The sequence below is a fragment of the Cervus canadensis genome, chromosome 30 (genome assembly GCF_019320065.1).
Source record: "Cervus canadensis isolate Bull #8, Minnesota chromosome 30, ASM1932006v1, whole genome shotgun sequence".
NCBI classification, from domain to species: Eukaryota; Metazoa; Chordata; class Mammalia; order Artiodactyla; family Cervidae; genus Cervus; species Cervus canadensis.
In genome coordinates, this window is record NC_057415.1 from 3,423,312 (window position 1) to 3,440,854 (window position 17,543).

Consider the following 17,543-nt stretch of genomic DNA (forward strand, 5'->3'; position numbering starts at 1 on the left):
AGGGGTATCTCCTCGTGACAGAATGTGGTCCACTGGAGAAGGGAATGGCAAACCACTTCAGTATTCTTGCCGTGAGAACCCCATGAACAGTATGAAAAGGCAAAATGATAGGATACTGAAAGAGGAACTCCCCAGGTCGGTAGGTGCCTAGTATGCTACTGGAGATCAGTGGAGAAATAACTCCACAAAGAATGAAGGGATGGAGCCAAAGCAAAAACAAGACACAGTTGTGGATGTGACTGGTGACAGAAGCAAGGTCCGATGCTGTAAAGAGCAATATTGCATAGGAACCTGGAATGTGAGGTCCATGAATCAAGGCAAATTGGAAGTGGTCAAACAGGAGATGGCAAGAGTGAATGTCAACATTCTAGGAATCAGCAAACTGAAATGGACAGGAATGGGTGAATTTAACTCAGATGACCATTATATCTACTACTGTGGGCAGGAATCCCTTAGAAGAAATGGAGTAGCCATCATGGTCAACAAAAGAGTCCAAAATGTAGCACTTGGATGCAATCTCAAACATGACAGAATGATCTCTGTTCGTTTCCAAGGCAAACCATTCAATATCACGGTAATCGAAACCTATGCCCCAACCAGTAATGTTGAAGAAGCTGAAGTTGAACGGTTCTGTGTAGACCCAGAAGACCTTTTAGAACTAACACCCAAAAAGGATGTCCTTTTCATTATAGGGGACTGGAATGCAAAAGTAGGAAGTCAAGAAACACCTGAAGTAACAGGCAAATTTGGCCTTGGAGTACGGAATGAAGCAGGGCAAAGGCTAATAGAGTTCTGCCAAGAGAAGGCACTGGTCACAGCAAACAGCCTCTTCCAACAACACAAGAGAAGTGTCTACACATGGACATCACCAGATGGTCAACACTGAAATCAGATTGTTTATATTCTTTGCAGCCAAAGATGGAGAAGCTCTGTACAGTCAGCAAAAACAAGACCAGGAGCTGACTGTGGCTCAGACCATGAACTCCTTATTGCCAAATTCAGAGTGAAATTGAAGAAAGTAGGGAAAACCACTAGACCATTCAGGTATGACCTAAATCAAATCCCTTATGGCTATATAGTGGAAGTGAGAAATAGATTGAAGGGACTAGATCTGATAGAGTGCCTGATGAACTATGGATGGAGGTTCCTGACACTGTACAGGAGACAGGGATCAAGACCATCCCCATGGAAAAGAAATGCAGAAAGGCAAAATGGTTGTCTGAGGAGGCCTTACAAATAGCTGTGAAAAGAAGAGAAGTGAAAAAGGAGAAAAGGAAAGATGTTCCCATTTGAATGCAGAGTTCCAAAGAATAGCAAGGAGAGATAAGAAAGCCTTCCTCAGTGAGCAATGCAAAGAAATAGAGGAAAACAACAGAATGGGAAAGACTAGAGATCTCTTCAAGAAAATGAGAGATACCAAGGGAACATTTCATGCAAAGATGGGTTCGATAAAGGACAGAAATGGTTTGGACCTAGCAGAAGCAGAAGATATTAAGAAGAGGTGGCAAGAATACACAGAAGCACTGTACAAAAAAGATCTTCACGACCCAGATGATCACCATGGTGTGATCGCTCACCTAGAGCCAGACATCCTGGAATGTGAAGTCAGGTGGGCCTTAGAAAGCATCACTATGAACAAAGCTAGTGGAGGTGACGGAATTCCAGTTGGGCTATTTCAAATACTGGAAGATGATGCTGTGAAAGTGCTGCACTCAATATGCCAGCAAATTTGGAAAACTCAGCAGTGGCCACAGGACTGGAAAAGGTCCGTTTTCATTCCAATCCCAAAGAAAGGCAATCCCAAAGAATGCTCAAACTATCGCACGATTGCACTCATCTCACACGCTAGTAAAGTAATGCTCAAAATTCTCCAAGCCAGGCTTCAGCAATACGTGAACCGTGAAATTCCAGATATTCAAGTTGGTTTTAGAAAAGGCAAGGGAACCAGAGATCAAATTGCCAACATCCTCTGGATCATTGAAAAAGCAAGGGAGTTCCAGAAAAACATCTGTTTCTGCTTTATTGACTATGCCAAAGCCTTTGACTGTGTGGATCACAAGAGACTGTGGAGAATTCTGAAAGAGATGGGAATACCAAATCACCTGACCTACCTCCTGAGAAACCTGTATCCAGGTCAGGAAGCAACAGTTAGAACTGGATATGGAACAACAGACTGGTTCCAAATAGGAAAAGGAGTATGTCAAGGCTGTATATTGTCACCCTGCTTATTTAACTTATATGCAGAGTACACCATGAGAAACGCTTGGCTGAAAGAAGCACAGGCTGGAATCAAGATTGCCGGGAGAAATATCAATAACCTCAGATATGCAGATGACACTGCCCTTAATGCAGAAAGTGAAGAGGAACTAAAGAGCCTCTGGATGAAAGTGAAAGAGGAGAGTGAAAATGTTGGCTGAAAGCTCAACATTCAGAAAAGTAAGATCATGGCATTCAGTCCATTTACTTCATGGGAAATAGATGGGGAACCAGTGGAAGCAGTGTCAGACTTTATTTTTCTGGGCTCCAATATCACTGCAGATGGTGACTGCAACCATGAAATTAAAGGACGCTTACTCCTTGGGTGGAAAGTTGTGACCAACCTAGACAACATATTACAAAGCAGAGCCATTACTTTGCCAACAAAGGTCCATCTAGACAAGGCTATGGTTTTTCCAGTGGTCATGTATGGATGTGAGAGTTGGACTGTGAAGAAAGCTGAGCACTGAAGAATTGATGCTTTTGAACTGTGGTGTTGGCAAAGACTCTTGAGAGTCCCTTGGCTACAAGGAGATTCAACCAGTCCATCCTGAAGGAGATCAGTCCTGGGTGTTCACTGGAAGGACTGATGCTGAAGCTGAAACTCCAGTACTTTGGCCACCTCATGCAAAGAGTTGACTCATTGGAAAAGACCCTGATACTGGGAGGGATTGGGGGCAGGAGGAGAAGGGGACGACAGAGGATGAGATGTCTGGATGGCATCACTGACTCGATGGCCATGAGTTTGTGTAAATTCGGGAAGTTGGTGATGGAGAGGGAGGCCTGGCGTGCTGTGACTCATGGGGTCGCAAAGAGTCAGAGACGACTGAGTAACTGAACTGAACTGAATAATATAACCTCAAAATATCAATACATAAATACTGACAGAAAGAGAAAAGGACTAACAGCCAAGTTTATAATCGCAGTGGGAGACGATAAAGACACATCTGTCATGGAACTGGGCTCCCTGGGACATAGTCACCTGCACCCATGAAGTACCTGAAATGCGGCTGGCTCTACAATGCGATGTGCTGCAAGCGTGAAACACACACTGGAGTTTAAAGACGTAGCATGAAAAAAAGAAAAGAAAATATTTCGTTAGGTTTTATCATGTTGATTATACACTGAAATGATAATCTTTTGGGTGTGATAAAATAAAATATATTACAGATAATTTCACCTACTTCTGCTTACTCAACGTGGCTACCGAAATCTGAATTGACAAACCTGACCTAACTGATATGCACGAAAACACTGCATTCCCCCTGATACATATTATTTTCTAGAGCCCAAGGAACATATAAGAAAATGAATATATATTGGGCCATTAGGAAAGGTTGAATTATTTCAAAGGACTGAAATAATGCAGGGTATACTTAGGGATTGCAATGGGATGACGATTTATGTGCCCTCAAACTTCACCCTGCATGTGGAGATGATACTAGGAGGCACGGGTTCTGGGAGGCGTCAGGTCAGGAGGGAATGGTCCCCCGTGCTGGGAGGACAGAGAGAAGCAGGCAGTCTAGGAACCAGGAAACAGGCCTCACCAGACGTGGCACCTGCTGGTGATCTTGGGACTTCCCAGCCTGCAGTACTATAAGAAACAACTTTCTGTTGTTTAGCAGCTAGTCTATGGTATTTGTAACAGTAGCCCAAAAAGACTAAGATGGGGCTCTTCATGGAATTAAGCTAGGAATCATAAAAGGGTCACTAGAAAAACCTCCCCAGACATTGGGAAGTTAAATGACATACAGGGGAGCCTCCTGGACACCGGGTGCCACGTGGGGTTCTTCCCCCACTTTTAGTGAAGGGCTGCACCCGCCTGGATGACCCCGGATCACCCCTCCACCTCTGATGCGGAGGCCCCCGTTCCTCCCATGACCGGAGGATCCAGCCTCTCCTGGGGCCTCCGTGTCACTGCACAGGCCTTGTCCACGCGGCCCCAGCAGGCAGGGTGAGGCCTGTGTGGAGCCTCCCAGGTCGCTGGCCTCGCTGCCCACATCAGGGCCGTGCAGGAGCACCACGTGTCCACTGAATGAGTGGATGAGGGCCCTAACAATGACAGTGATGACGACGACAAGGAGGAGGTGAAGGGGGCTGAGATCCAAGTGTCAGTCCCTGATTCAGGCCTCTGTGCGTATGAACTCATTTAACATCATGACAAGGTTGTGTGCGTATGGCGGGGGGGGGGGATGGCAGGTCCTGTCACTGTTCTCACCTCGGAGGCGGCAAGTTCACTCTCCGTGTCCAGGGGCGGCTACAGCCACTGGCCACAGACTGGACAGCTTTAACACAAATTCATTCTCCCCAAGTTCCACCGTCAGAAACCTGTGACCAACGTGTGGGCAGGGCTGAACTCCCTCGAGAGGCTCCAGGGGAGGGTCCCTCTGGCCTGGTCCAGCCCGTGGGGTCCCCAGGCCTCCCTGGGCTTGTGGCCACATCACCCCTGCATCTATCTGCACAAACCTTCTGCCCTGGGTGGCTCTGTGCTTCAGATCACCCCCTCTTCTCTTCCAAAGACACCTGTCATTAAATTTAGGGTCCAGAAGCATCCCAGGTGATCTGGTGCAGAGGTCAGTAACTTACTTCCATCTGCTGAGAACTTTCATCGGAATAAGTCACCTTTGCAGGCTGCAGAAGGATAGACGGCTTTCAGGGCCACCACTCAGCCCACCATACTTGTCATGAAGCCACATGAAGACACCATACTTGTCAGGAAGCCTCACTGGGCTTGGTGCACGGAGCTTCGAAGAAGCAGGACTCTAGGACCTCAGTCCCGAGGCTGCCTCAAGAAGACAGTTAGGATCAGGACCCTCGGGCACAACGACCAGATAAGCAGGGCTCAGAGGTGTGCTGGAGGGCGTGGGGCTCACCTGCAGGGAGCCTGGAGCCTGCCATGACGGCCCAGGGTTGGGGGATACAGCGCGTGCATTTGGGAATGCACACATCCCATCATGGACAAGGGGAGGCAGGCCCGGGGGCTCAGGCCAGGGGAGCCCAGATCGTCCTGCTGCCCTCAAGGGGCTGGTCAGAAGAGCACAGGAGGGAGCCGTGGTTTCAGCGACCTGGGTCGCAGTCAGTCTGCTCCTGTGTTGTCTCTGAGAATTACTCAGCCTCTGTGAGCCCACCTTTTGCGCCTCTGCAAAATTCGCCATTCGTGACTTGCTTCACAGGTGGGGGGAGTTCCTGGTGCTCTCAGCACCCCCGCCCAACCCGGTGGCTGAGGCTTGCTGCCTCTCCATGACCTTGAGGCCTCTAAGACCACCCCTGCACAGACTCTCTTTGCAAAGAAGCTGGAAGATGCTTCACCTGCCCTAGGAAGTCCTGGGGCACCAAAGCCTCTAGCCTGGGGGCTCCTGGGAGGGGCTGACCACACGGGGCGCTAGGAATGACCGCCGATGGCCCCATAAGGCCAACCCCGTCTTTCCTGTTAGAGCCCAGGTTTCTTTTTTTGTGCTCTGCTCAGCCGCACGCAAAGACCCAAACTACATTCCCCCGAGTCCGTGGAGATTTCTCTCGATGGTGGTCAAGAAGCAGTGCTGGGTAGGCATCGCTGGGAAACACGCTCTGCTGTTTATGTCAGCGACAGGGTCCCTCCCAGAAAAACAGCTGGCAGGATCGGGAAAGGGTCGTGGGACTCGGTGAACACACGGGATGTCCTCGTTCTTACACACATGGGAGGTTTTAAACCCTGGGGCCAGCCTGACAGCAGTCTGCTCCCGATGGGAAGAAACCGAGAGACGCCAGTCCGCTCCCCGAGCCAGATGCCCCAGAGCGGAGGCTTCTGTCCAGACCGGCCCCTTGGGTGGGGAGTCTGGAGGCCACAGAACGGCAGGGGCCTTGAGCCTTGGCATGGACGTGTGGAGAGCCAAGGGGCTCGGGGAAGGGACAGAGTCAGGGTCCTTGCAATGGACTGCCACCAAAGACTGGACAAAGACAAGAAATAAAACAAATGTCACACCTAATGTTGCTAAAGAGCCAAGAAGGCCCAGAAGAGTGACCCGGACTGTGCCGTCCAAGGTGGGGAGTGTTCGGGGAGGCTTGCCCAGCACAGACTGGACGGGGTTAAACCTCCACTCCCAGCTCAACTCACAGGAACGGAGACCCCACCACAGTCGTTCCCGGCTCTTTCCTTTGAGAAGGAAGAAGGGAATCACAGAACAAGCAAAGACGTCCCCGTGAGGGATTCCTGGTGGTCGAGGACGCCAGGGCCCCTCTTCGTCCCCTCGGCTGCCTGAGCCTGTGTGTTGTATATCATGGTCACCCGTCTCCGCTTAAGGGCAGGCTCTGAGGTTGTTGTAAGGTTGGCCTCAGCGAGACTGAGCATGGGGTCCCTAGCTGCCCCCAGAGGGCTTCCGGGCAGCACACCTCCCCAGCCCACCCTGACCCCACAGCTGCCGCCCACCCCAGAGGGCCCCCTCACTGCCATCAGGGAATTAGGGGGTGCCGAGAGCTGAGGCCCGAGGGTGCTGGGGGCCTCCACGGCATCCTGTGTGCACCCCTCCCCGGCTCACGGTCCAGCTGTGGGGAGCGTGTGTACACGGCAGGGACACACAGACGGCTCCAGAGCACCGTTGGGAGGCCTGGGCTGGACATCTGACCACTTCCCCCTCTGTGCCCTCGGCTTCCTCAGCACCAAGGATAACCCCACCGCGGGAGGGCCTCTGAGGCCACGGCTGCTCTGTGGGAGGGGTCGTGTTCGCCTCGAATGTGCTCAAGGCACGTGATGCCCAGTCAGTCCCTAATGACCGGGCGCACTCTTGGCAGCCCTGGGGCCTGCCTGCTCTTCCTGTTGGCACCGGGGTCCCGTGTGGGTGTGACCTGGAAGGCTGGTTCCAGGCTGGATCGGTCTGCTCAGGTGACCGACGTGCCCCCAGGAGGGACAGCATCTGGCGCGGGGTGAGCCTCATCCTCCTTCTCCTGATCGGCACCAGGACCGCCCTCCGTCCAGTCTCCGAGGTGGAAGACAGCGACCCTTTCTCGGTCACCTGAACGTGTCATCTCACGAGAGTCTGGCTTGATGATATCTGCTGAGTGATCCAGGAGGGCCGGGGGGACAGTCCCCCTGCGGTCTTTCCCCGACCTCTGGCCGCATCACCGGGTTCACTTTAATACTCGTGGACGAGGGGGCAGGCTGGGACCACCACTGGGGTCTGACCCTGCCTTGCTCACGTCCTCCCTCCACCTGGACGGCTCCCAGAGGGGACAGGAAAGTGCTCAGTCCCTGGGCAAGGGTCGGCAGGGAGGCATTTCTGCACCGTGGTTCCTGCTGACCACATCTGCACCGCCCGGGAGGAGCTGCTGCAGTTACTCGGGCGCGGTCACATGGGGCGCTGGCATAAGCATGCCTTCGACACATCCTGGACATGGTACCCTGACTGTCTCCAGTGAGCCTGGACGCAGAACGTGCTGTCTGAACGAGCTGGGGCCGCAGGACTGGTTGGGGCGGATTTACCCCTCAGCTCTTGGCACAGGGTCTGGCTCCCAAGGCCTGGCTTGTTGAAGGAATAAAAGACATGTATTCATTCACAGGCCTACATTGATGATGAGTTGGTAAATTACTCAGATCCAGCCTCTCGTGGAAAACAATTAAAAAAAAAATAGTGTCACTCACTAAAGTTGCCGAAGACCTGAGAAGACCCAGAGGAGCAACTGCCCAGATGGGGAGTCTAACAGAAGACCCTTCCCTCCAGATGGATTTGGACTCCCAGGAGACGACACTTTCAGGTGACTCAGAAAGGGCCTCCCTCCTCCAGACCCGAGAATTACAAGGAAGGTGGTGCTGGTGCCAAGTAGGACAAGGAACGGGTGAGGACCCCAGTGAGTCCAGGCATGTCAGCCTGTGACCTTGGCTCAATGTGTTCCTATCCATAACGCCCTCAGATGAGTGGAGAATGCAAGTGCCAAGTCTTTCTGGATAAGGGCACCTTCTTCCCAGGCTTGGGAACTACCCCACGGGTTGTGGAAGGGTGGTGGCCAGTGGGGAAAGTGCCAGGACCACCAGGATGAAAGACGGCTAGAGGAGAACCAGCAGAAGTGACCCCTTCAACTTTGGGATCCTGAGAGGATTAGATGGATAATAAATCTAATAAACTGGTTAAGCTCTCCTCGTTTACAGAAATAACCCTCAAGATAGAAAGGTCCTTCAAAGGACAGGAAACCATTAAAAAAAAATGACACAGCCAACTTAGAAAAGAACCAAACAGAACGTGCAGAAATAAAAAAGTGTCATAACGAGAAGCAAAAATAGTAGACACTTTAGAAGACCCTTGACCTCTTCAGGAAAGGGAGACACGTGGGCACAGAGCAGGAGCAAGCTGATAACGTATGCAGCCCCCTGCCCACCCCCTGCTCTCCAGGAAGAAAACCCAACCCTGATCTGTAGCTGGATCATGTGCCAATTTCCACGGTGTAAATACTCCCGCCGTGGCCTGATTCATGTACTAAAGGGTTTACACCTGGCTGGCAGAGTTCCCGAGGAGCCAGAAAGAGCTGACTCTGGCACACAGCCGGCCTAGAGACATGGGAGGACGTCAGAACCGCAACCTGAAGGGCACAGATTTCAGCCCGACTACCTGGGACCCGGGCGGAGCTGTCCTTGACGAACTTTAAAGACAAGAGTCTTAAAACATGTCCAGAATTCACTTTATAACAAGTACACTTCCATAAAACCAAGAGAGGCCCAAAGGAAGCCAGGTGGGGTGTATAAAAGCCTTAGTGCTTAAGACTCAAGAGACATAAAAACTTTAGGGCCAAAGAAGTGAATGTGTAATGGTGCAATTATGAATATAAATATGAATAGCTTTGGGACTAGACAACGGCCCCTGACACCTCACTGTAGAAGAGGCTCATGGCAGAGGCACTGAGCCTGGGGGTAGGAGTGAGATGGGGGCTGAAGACCACATTTTGTTGTTGTTCAGTCACTAAGTCACGTCCGACTCTTTGAGACTCCATCGATGCAACACACCAGGCTTCCCTGTCCTTCACCATCTCCCAGAGCTTACTCAAACTCATGTCCATGGAGTCAGTGATGCCATCCAACCATCTCATCCTCTGACGCCCCCTTTTCCTCCTGCCCTCAATCTTTCCCAGCATCAGGGTCTTTTCCAATGAGTCAGCTCTTCACATCAGTTGGTCAAAGTATTGGAGCTTCAGCTTCAGGCATCAGTCCTTCCAGTGAATATTCAGGGTTGATTTCCTTTAGGATTGACTGGTTTGATGTCCTTGCAGTCCAAGAGACTCTCAAGAGTCTTCTCCAACACCACAGTTCAAAAGCATCAATTCTTTGGCACTCAGCCCTCTCTACAGTCCAGTTTTCACGGTTCAGGGCAGAGTCTCACGTGAGGACCCAGCACCCAGGTTCAAGTGCTGGCTCTGCCCCTGTGGGGCCCAAGGCCCTGGATCTCCTTGCCCCGCCTCTCAGAGCCTCAGTTCCTTCCCTCGGTAAAGGGATCTGACCCCTGTACCACAATCCGGGTCAGGATGCCCACACAGGGTGGGGTGGGGATGGGGGTCTGCGTCCGGGACGACAAGTCCCTGAGAACATCTGGTGCTGCACTGTCCTTACATATGGAGCTGCTGAAATTAGACTTCAGGTGCCTCAAAGTCGAGAACCCCCACCCCGATGTCCAGGCTATGAGGAGGGACCACCGCCCCCCAACTCCATGCTCATCACCACACTGAGCCAAGTCTGGGAACGCACTCGGACACCAGCTCATGCCCACAAGGCCTCAACTGGAAACGGCAAGAAACATGCCCTTCCCCCAACCCCGTGTCCACGGCAGCCCTGCCCACCCCCAGCAGGGAGGATGTGCCATCACCTCCATTCCTCAGACAGAAAAACTGAGGTCCCGAGTGGGGAAACCACTTGCCTGAGGCTGCTCAGCCCCCAGGAAGTGGCCGGGCTGGGTCTGGACCCACACCCGTGGCCTCAGAGTGGCTGGGCGGGGTCTGAGCCGGCCTGGGAGCTCAGGTACCCTCACCGCCTACCCGGGGGTCCTAGAGTCTGGTGTTGAGGCAGCTCCCATCCTCCAACAGGCAGCTCCTCGCTTGCTTTTCTAAAACCAACATCCACAAAACCAGGAAAGAGATGCCGCTGTGGCTCACACCATCTCCGGGGAGGAACGGGGAGAAACTGCAGCCCGCCAGCCTTGGGGTATGGTGGCGAGCCCCGAACGGCCACATGAAAGCAAACTGACCTTGTACGGTTCACGTGTCTGCAGCCTTAACAATTCTGCCAAAACCGGAGTCAAGCTCAACATCAGGGCAGTGCGGGCCTCTGTCACCTCTGGTACACAGCTGGGATTTTCCTGTGTGGCCTTCTCGGCAATGACCACTGGACATAAATAATGCCCTGGCTTTGAGGTTGGACTTGAAAAATGCTGATGGATTTCAGGTACAAGGAAACATGTTGGCCCACAAGCTGCTCTTGTCCGTTTCCTGGGAACCCTGGCCATCGGAGGGACAGGGCAGTGGGGGATGGGCGGAAGAGGCGCTCCTGCAGAAGGAAGGCCTGGGCCGCCTGCCTCCAGGACCCTTCTCCCACCATTTCCATCCTCTCTGCTGTCCCAGGGGTCTCTGACATGACACCCCTCCTGGACCCTGATGTGTGAAACTGACTTAGGGGGCCGTCTTCTGGATCAAGCTGTCAGATCATAATTCGATAACGAGGGCCCCTCTTGTGGGTGGCTGGGGAAGCAATTTTTAGGCTGAGTTCCTCTGGGCCCACGGTGCCTGGAGGAGGGTGGGGGGCAAGTGGGTCACCTCTGGTCACAGCCAGTCGGCCAGGCTCAGCCTCCATCCGTTCTGTATGCGAAGTTATGAGCACGATTCTTCCAGACCCACCAGTCCCCGCTCTGCTGGGTGCCTGGCCCGGGGCACCCAGTGTGTGTGCGGGTCTCTGTCTGGGCTACCTCTGGGGCACCAGACAGGGGATCGGGGACTTGTGTGGACACTGCAGGGGCGGGGGGGCTTCCTTGGGGAAGCTTCTGACGGCTCCTGGGAAACAGGCCTGCACGCTCCTTGCACCTCCAAGCATGGACCAGGGTCAGCAGTTTATACACCCTGGGAGCAGGTGAGAAGCCCAGTGTGGGGCACTCCTAGACCTGCTAACTCAGAACCTGCATCCTGATGACCTCAGGGGCTTCCATGCACCCCCCGGAACCCTCTACCGAGGCAGCCAGGCCAAGGCTTGGTCCCCGCCAGACCACCTGCCCTGCTCAGCCCTCCAACCACGAGCCATGCCTCCCCCACCCATGGCTGTACTTGAGGGTTCCCGCATGAACTCCCCCCACTCCTGGGATAACCGCTCATGTGTAATGTCTCAGCTTTGTTGCGGGATGAATGGTGCCCTCCAAAAGAGACACCCACACCTCAACTCCTCATATCTGCGAAGAGGGCTTTATTCGGAAATGGGGTCTTTGCAGATGAAATCAAGTTAGATAAGGTTACAGAGGATTAGGTGGGCCTTATGCAGAGTGACGGGTGTCTTTATAAGAGGCTGAAGAAACACAGAGAGGAGGCCGTGTGAGGGGGAAGTGGATGCTGGGGGGCTGTGGCCACAAAGCCAGGAATGCCTGGAGACCCCGAAACTGGAAGAGCCGGGAGTGACGCTCCCCCAGAGCCCGGGTCGGGGTCCTGGTCCTGTTGACCCTCGGCTTTAGACTTCTGGCCCCCAGAACTGGGAGAGAGTCGATTCGTATTGTTTTAAGCCTCCCCGTCAACCCAGGTTGTGGATGTCGGTATCAGAAGCCCCACCTGGGACACCCAATGTTCCGTGTCCCTAAAATCCACCAATTGATCACGACCTCAGCCAGGCTGGTCTTCCCCCGGTCATCACGGGATGTCTTCTCAACAAGTAAACCTCCTGACTCGGGAGAAAGGCTCGTGCTGCACACAGGGGCCTCGCCTGTGTGGGGCTCACAGCCCATGTTGCCCCGGAGCGGCTCAGCCTCACACACTCGCTGGCCCAGGGGGAGCAAAGTGGGTCATACACCTCTGCGCCCCTGTGACCTCCACACCCTGCCTGGTCACAACTGCAGACGACCAGGCCAGCAGACATCTCAGGAGGACGGACTTCACCTGCCCCCATTCCTCTTGCTTCACTGTCCTTTTGCATCCCCCCATCCCTGCTCCTGGGCTTCCCTGGGGCCTCTCTTGCGATTTAGCCGGTAAAGAATCTGCCTGCAATGCCGGAGACCTGGGTCTGATCCTTGTGTTGGCAAGATCCCCTGGTGAAGGGAAAGGCAACCCACTCCAGTATTCTGGCCTGGAGAATTCCATCGACTCTATAAGTATAGTCTATGGGGTTGCAGAGTTGGACATGACCGAGCAACTTTCATTTCATTCATCCCTGCTCCTGGTCAAGCCTGTCCAGCTGTCCCTCACGTTGGGGTCCAAGGAACACTGGTGAAATCTGAGGACATTTTTGGTTGTATTTAGGAATGCTGCAAGATATCAAATGCCAGCAATCCCAAAGCTGAGAAATCCCACTTTAAGACTCTTCATCTTTTGGGGGTCATTGCTCGAGTATCCAATTGGAGTCCATGGATTTCTTTCTCCCTGGGGAAGACGCATAAGCCCCAAATTTGTTTCAAAATGGGCAAGGTGATGTGGCTGGGCTCTCTCCTAGACTATCTTGTTCTCCAAACCCTCTCATTTCTTGTAATCAGAGCACCCCAGGAATGAGTCATCCCGGGCATCTGTCCGCTAATGGTGCTGGCTGGACCTGCTCACACCCCGCACGCTGCCTGTGCCCGGCAGCCCCTGAATAGAGCAGGGGAAGGCAACAGGCTTCCTGGGGCCTGACTCATCTCAGGGGAAAGCTTGGGGCTGCAGCGGCCATGGAAAAGTCAGTTATGATCTGAAGACACCACAGGAAGGTGGCCCATGCTCAGCGCCAGCTTTTTGAAATCTTGAACCATTTAGTTGATGCCACGGTAACAGTTTTATCTAAAAAAGGCCCAATCAGGGACTTCCCTGGTGGCCCAGCAGTTAACACTCTGCCTTCCTATGCAGGGAGTGTGGGTTCAGTCCCTGGTTGGGGAACTAAGATCCCTGCAAGCCTCGAGGTGTGGCCCCCCCAATTTTTGTTTAAAAAAGGTCCAATCAACTGCTGAGAAAATTTTAAGGCTATAGAACCAAATTATCACTGAAATTTGGGGTCACTGTGATGTTGTGATCTGTACTAATAATAAGAAATGTATTTTTGGTCTTTGTCCCCCACTCCTGGCACAGAGCTCCTCACTCTGGGAATTTCCTAAGTGGGGAGAGCAGTCAAGGTGTCTCTTGGTAGGTGAATGAGGTGACTGTTCCAAGAGTGCCTCCTTTCGAAAGGCGGGCATTGCTTGCCAGGGTAATGAAGCACATGGTTAGAGGATTGGAACTTCCAGTTCCTCCCCCACACCACCTCCCCCCACCATGTCTGGGAAAGCCAGAAGGGCTTCTGGTTGAAGCAATCACCAACAGCCAGTGATTTAATCAACTGTGCTTGTGTGATGACTCCTCCATAAAAAGCCCCAAACAGGGTCTGGACAGCTTCTGGGTTGATGAACACATGCAGATTTGGGGAAAGCGGGGCTTGGAGAGCTTGAAGTTCCGTGCCTCCCCTCCACACAGCCTGTCCTGTGCATCCCCTTCCATCTGCTGTTCCTGACTTTATTACCTTTAACATTAAAGCTGTGACCTAGTAGGCAACATGTTTCTCTGAGTTCCCTGACCACTCGACAAATGAATAGAACCCAAAGACGTTAGAACCTCTGAATGGGTAGCCGGTGGGTCTAGGTGCAGGTGACAATCTGGGCTTGCAAATGATGGCTGGAGTGGTGGGAGGGTCTTGTAGGGCTGGGCCTTTAACCTGTGGGGTCTGGCACTACCCCCAGATAGGCAGTGTCCACAATGAGTTAAGTTGCAGGACCCCCAGCTGCTGTCAGAGAAGTGCTGGGTCGTGCCGGGGAAACAATGCATGCATGTTGGAACCGGGAGAAGCCTCGTCACTTATTAGGACGACTTGATCTTTTCTGGTGGCCATAACCAATGTCTTTATGCTTCATGTTTATTTCAAAGTCAGAAGTTTTAAAAAAGTTATGTGTGGCGAAGGATTTGATTGGACTTGGAAAGGCTCTTCTTTCTCCTTTGTGAGCACGGCCATTCCATTATTTTATGAGCAATAATGATAGATGACTGAATATTCACATCACCGGTGAGAATTTCCCGAGTACCAGACGCTAAGTGAAGCACTTTAGCATAAGCCAGGGATGTAATGACTTGTTTCCCAGGTGGCTCAGCAGAAAAGAACCCGCCAGGCAATGTAGGACCTGGAGGGGACCTGGGTTCAAACCCTGGGTCGGGAAGATCCCCTGGCGGAGGAAATGGCAACCCATTTCAGTATTCTTGCCTGAAAAATTCCACGGATAGAGGATCTTGGGGGCTACAGTCCACAGGGCTGCAAAGAGTCGGACACGAATGAGCACCTGAACACGCACAGAGTCATGCAAATAGTGTTGGTGTCTCTGTTTGACAAATGCTGAAGCTTCACTGCTGTTGTAGTTCAGTCCTCCGATTCTGTCTGATTCTTTGCAACCCCATGGACTATATACTCCATGGAATTCTCTAGGCCAGAATATTGGAGTGGGTAGTGTTTTCCTTCTCCAGGGGATTTCGCTGACTCCCCACATATTGTAAGACTAAACTTGAGAATTCTTTTTTTTAATTTCATTTCAAATAGCCTTTGGGTATCTGAAAGGACCGTGTAGGTACTTTCAAGAGGTCTTCTGCAAAACAAAGCCCTTTCCACAAATGTGGTCATGATATCCAGGTAGGCTTTGCTGTTGTCAGTGTCACATCTCAGCCAGAAGGCAGATTCTGAGCTATTCCTCTGGCAGAAACAAATTCACAAAATAAACCAAGAAAGACAGCGGGAAAAACAAACCACACCAACAACTGGAAACGCGTTCCTCCTGAGACAAAGCTAGAGAAAATCCCAATATCCTTGCGGCCCAAAAACCCTCTTGGAAATGAATGTTCAGTAAGGAAGGGATAAAACATCTCAAGTTGGAAGGAGAGGCAATGCCCATGGCCAGTCTTGTCTAGAGACAGCCTGAGCGCTCAGATGAAGACACACGCCAATGTAAACCCTTTGCACACAGCAGTGATGGTCATCACCATAGTTAGTGTTTAGTCTGATGACAACCTTCCCCGGGCACCACATAAGGGAGCAGACCCGGTTCTCTTCCTCTGCCCCCACACCATTCACTCATGAAGTCAGATCAGGTGCTATCGTGCCCTGGCTGCCTGGCTGGCTCGCCCATGAGCTGTGACCACCTCCAGGGCAGGACTCCGCCTTCTCTTCTCTGTGCGCCGTGAACCTACACACAGTGGGCCTTCAGAACCTCAGGACACTCACCCCACCCCCACTATAGCCAGAACCCTCCCCAGGCATTAAAACAGCTGTGGAGTCACTTTACCCCAAGCCCTGGTTACAGATCCCTGGAGCCTACTACAGCCTCTACAGCGTGAATAATCAGGTCCTTTATACACAGATTCCCAGCTGTCAGAGCTGAGCTTTGGATTCATTGTCAGCTCTGTCCCTCCTGTGGCAGCCAGGTGGGCCGCGAAGCAGACAACGGAGCTCATGAGCTGAATTTCAAGGGAGGCATTGAATGGACAGCAATGGATGCAACCTGTTGCAAACTGAGGGAGGTTCCCTGCATGTCTCAGAAAAGGCCTCTGGTGTGCAAGTGTGGAGCAGGGCCCCCACAGTGCAAAGGAAACAGAGGTACTCAGGGGCAAAGGCTCTTGGCCTCTCCTGTAGCAGCTCCAGTTGGTACCTTGTGAAGAGTGGACAGCCAATGTGGTCACCTGAGCGTGACACTTATTCCCTCACAAAGCAAGAGAAAGGGGGCAGGGTGTGGGAGTACCCAGAGGGTGTGGTGGGGAGGATGAAGGGACGTGTTCTTCCTCTCTTCAGTGCAAACTGCTTCTGTGAGTCTCAGAGCTGCCAGAGGGCAGTTACCAAATCGGGTCCCCACAGCATCCAGGGTGGGCTGGGAGCCTTAGCCCTTGTCACATGAACAAGCCACACCACATGGCTTCCCTGAGTTCTAACAGCAGAATCTGGGGGTTTTGTCTAGGTACACACTTCCTTGCTGTAGCTGTGTTACCCACTCCTTTGAGCCCCACTTTTCTTTTCTAGAAAAAGGGCATCAATTGCGACCTTAGCAGGTTGCTACCTTACTCCTGTGAAGACTAATTAGGGAAATCCTACAAAGAATAGCTGGCCTTCAGAGATATCAATGAATAGCTGGCCTTAAGAGATACTGCGCTTCTCTTATAGCTCAGCTGGTAAAGAATTCTCCTGCCATGCAGGAGACCCGGTGTGATTCCTGGGTCGGAATCCTGATTGGCTGCAGAAGGGACAGGCGACCCACTCCAGTATTCATGGGCATCTCTGGTGGCTTCATGGTGGCTCAGCTGGTAAAGAATCTGATTGCAATGCGGGGGACCTGGGTTCATTCCCTGGACTGGGAAGATCCCCTGAAGAAGGGAAAGGCTACCCACTCCAGTATTCTGGCCTGGAGAATTCCATGGATTGTATAGCCCATGAAGTCACAAGAGTCGGACACGAATGACGGACTTTCACTTCACTTTCAAGAGATATGACCTTGGAGAAGGAAATGGCACCACACTCCAGTAGTCTTCCCTGGGAAATCCCATGGACAGGAGCCTGGCGGGCTATGGTCCGTGGGATCGCAAAGAGTCACACACAACTGAGGGAGGAGCAGGCGCTTGCCAGAAGCCCCGGCACATTTGATGGCAGAGCCAGGACTGTGGCTGAGGACAGCCAGCTCCCAGGCCTCTCTCACCAGATAGGAGCGTGGAAAACTAGCATCTAAAATAGCCTGAGTGCTTTCCTGGCAGCTCAGTGGTAAAGAATCGCCCCCCTGCCAAAGCAGGGGATGCGAGTTCCACCCCTGGTCTGGGAAGACCCCAGATGGCAGACCAGCTGAGTCCATGCATCACAGCCTCTGGGTCGGTGCTCTGGAGCGTGGGAGCCACAGTACTGAGGTCTGTGGGCACCAGAACCCGTGCTCTGCAACAAGAGGAGCCACCGCAGTGAGAAGCCTACGCCCCCCCCAACTGGAGAGCAGCCCCTGCTCGCCGCAGCTAGAGAAAAGCCCACAAAGCATGAAGACCCTGCAGAACCACAAATAAATAAACTCATTGAAAAAACGCAAAAAAAAAAAAGAAAAAATAGATATGACCTGAATTCAGATTAAACTGGAGTCTCC

At 52.4% G+C, this 17,543-nt stretch overlaps 1 protein-coding gene across 1 annotated transcript in view; it reads left to right on the top strand.

Annotated features, from left to right (window-relative positions):
* Nucleotides 1-17,543, top strand: part of LOC122431618 — a 636,199-nt gene that overhangs the window by 85,279 nt on the left and 533,377 nt on the right. The gene's annotated exons all lie outside the window — the stretch shown is intronic.